The following is a 3269-nucleotide window of genomic DNA, read 5'->3' as shown; positions in this document are numbered from 1 at the left end:
ACTTACCCGAAACAGTTGTCTCCTTTGTTCGATTTGTGGATTTATTAGCTCCTTGCTCCATTTGTTGGCGGATGGGTTAGTGTAGGGACGGCTCACTCCTTTCCATTTGAGTTGTTTTTCTACTTTTATTGCCATATGGACCATATCTGTCACCTCAACATAGTGTTGTAGTTCTACTATGTTGGTGATGTCCCGGTTTAGGCCCGCAAGGAATCTCGCCATTGTTGCTTCTCGGTCTTCCTCGATGTCAGCCCGAATCATCGCTACTTCCATTTCTTTGTAATAATCTTCAACACCCCTACTACCTTGGGTAAGGCTTTGAAGTCGTTGATAGAGGTCGCGATGGTAGTACGAGGGAATAAATCGCTTTCGCATAACGACTTTCATTTCAGCCCATGTAGATATAGGCCTCTCTCCGCTTCGTCTTCGGCTCATCACGAGCTGGTCCCACCATACAATAGCATAGTCAGAGAATTCAATAGCTACAAGTTTCACCTTTTTGTTCTCTGAATAGTTGTGACAATCGAAAACTAATTCGATCTTCTTTTCCCTCTCCAAGTATGCTTCGGGATAATTCTTGCCTTGGAAAGAGGGTATAGCCAACTTGATATTTTTAAGGCTATCATCTTCATGATCTCTTCCTTGTTGTCCTCGGTTTCTATGACCTTGTTGACGAACACTTTGAATGGAGGAATAATCGCTCTCATGGTCACTAAGTTCGCATTGGTCTTCTCGGTTTGGCCTAGGATGAGCACGCCCTCGCCTTTTGTTTTGAGGGGTCCCTCTACGTTGCACTTGCTCATCTAGTTGCTCCAAATGTTCATGGATCGGTTCTATGGCTTCTCGAAGCATCCTTTGAAATTCGCGCATCATGGCCTGTTGCGCCAAATCAGGAACTCCACCACCTTGAGCAACATTTTGATTTCTTTCTGGACTTCTTGACATGTTAAAACTCTCCACAAAAACCTCACAAATGCTCTCGCAAAGAAATCACTCACATGGCTTTTTCTACTCTCGATTGTGCTCACAACTCACTTGCTTTTTACCTCTCAATCCTTTTCTCGAAGTTCTTTAAGAGGACTATTTGGACTTAACAACGATCTATAATGGGTCAGCTTGCAAAGTTAGTTGATGGGATTGGAAAGTTTGATGTCGATTTTAGGGTAGGCTAGAAAAATTAGAGACTGGTATTAGGTGTGGCTAAGTATCAAGAATCAATAGACTAATTTGGGCAGTAGGCAAAGCTCTTGCAATATCGAAACAAATAACTTGATCACTTTTTTTTTAATTCCAAATTTTTTTAAATGTTAAATACAAAAGAAGATATGAAATTCAAAATAATAATTTTTTTTCGATTTTTTTATTTTCTTTTATAATATCGAGATGCCAAAAATGTCGATCCTTACTTCGATTCAGCTAGCTCTGATACCAAATGATACAAGCTCGGTTATGAATGTCTCGAGTCGTATGTGATGCCCAATCGTGAATTTGAGTAAGAAATTGCTTGTTCGAGTTTGGTTTAAAAAATTTGTAGTAAAATAGTTGCTGTAACAAATGGAAAGGGGATTTAAAGGAAAGGTGCAAAATAGGTAATGAAATGGATAGATAGTGATACGACCCTGCCCCGAAAACATACTTGGTTCAATTTATCAAGCGCCATTCGAAAAATTTTGCAAGCTAAACTAGCTTGTTCCAGCTCCATGGAACTTAATCCGAGCTAATTCTAGCTCGTTGAGCTTAATTCGCTTTTATATAATTTCATGCATTTTTTTATTTGCTGAAATAAATTACATGAGTTAGTTTATTAGCTTTAGTTCGGCTCAAATAAGTGTTAGTAAATTAATTTGTTTAAATCTGAACACCTTTAATATTTTTGGAGTTTAATTGATTGTGTTTTATTTAGTACAGCAATTTAATATGTCTTAGTTAGCTCATTACATCATTTAATATGTCTAGTTACTACCGAAATTTAGTGCGCCTTGTTGCTGCCCTATTTAATGAGTCTTTAGCTTCAGCCGAATTTATGAGCATATTTATTGATTAAGTTGCTCCCATTTTAATTTGTCTTAAGATGCGGATTTATTATGTCTAAGTCAGCCGGATTTAAAGATGAATTTAATATGGAGGTTTAATTCTTTGCTGCAAATTTAATGTGTCCACAATGAATTTAATTTGCTAAATCAATTCATGCTGGTACATCCTCCCTTGAACGGCATTAAAAGAGCTGCTAGTGTTTTTCATGTGGCTATTTAATGGACGGTAATTAATGGAGAAGCATGCACTTTGACTTACAATTAAGGAAGAGGCTGCTGATTACCGTTCTCCAGGACACCCTTTTCGTGTTCAACAAAGTCCTTAAAGGAGTCATGCTGGCCGAATTCAATGTGCAGCAAAACATGTATTAAAGGAGCTGTCGAACATGCAAGGGACGTCCATCAATGAGCTGCTGAAGATAGAATGCATGGATAGGATTAAAAGCTGTTGATTTCTCCTTTTTCCCATATGCCTTTTCGTGAAGAACAATGGACAAGAGTTAATTACCAGTAGGTACGTGCTTGGAACGACATTAAGGATAGGAGAATGAACCTAGCATGCTTATTCTGCTCAAGGCTCCTCGTGAGAATCAAAACACACCATTCAAAGTTGTTCGTTTCGTTCAATGGTCAACCAAGCATTGAAGACATTCCATGAATCTTTCCAGCTGGGTTAACACCATCTAGAAGCTGTCCATTCAAGTCTTACAAGCTAAGAAACTTCACTTGGACGTTCTAGGAAGCTACATGGACGTTTCCAGCATAATTAGCATTTATTTTGCTGACGATTCAACATCTTTGCTTGTCTATTCGGCTAGCCAATGTCGTGGCTATATATAGTTGATTAATTTCATTGTAAAAGGACTTTTTGTCAAATTTCTAAATGAACTATTGTTCTTGTAAGGATTCTCCCTCTCATATTTCGTGTTAGTCTCGATTTGGCTTAACTAGCGTGCTAGTGGCGTCAACCGAACTCTTTTTGAACTTATCACCACTCCTGGTGTGGCGTTCATCCATTTCAATATACCTTCGGTTCTTACTTCGCTAAGTAACGGGTCGAGGTCCATATTTCTGTTTCCATCTTTTCACCTTAAACCATATAAGATTTGGGGAGATACTCATCAGAGTATTGAAACTTTCTTGAAGTTTAAGTTCTATTATCCATCTCCATCAATTACCTTTTGTATCCTACCTTGTTTCTATTCTAAACTGAACCTACCAACACCAAACCACTCA

Source organism: Gossypium hirsutum, chromosome D09 (assembly GCF_007990345.1).
Source record: "Gossypium hirsutum isolate 1008001.06 chromosome D09, Gossypium_hirsutum_v2.1, whole genome shotgun sequence".
Lineage (NCBI taxonomy): Eukaryota > Viridiplantae > Streptophyta > Magnoliopsida > Malvales > Malvaceae > Gossypium > Gossypium hirsutum.
The sequence above is the reverse complement of the archived record's forward strand: the minus strand, read 5'-3'. Positions refer to the sequence as shown.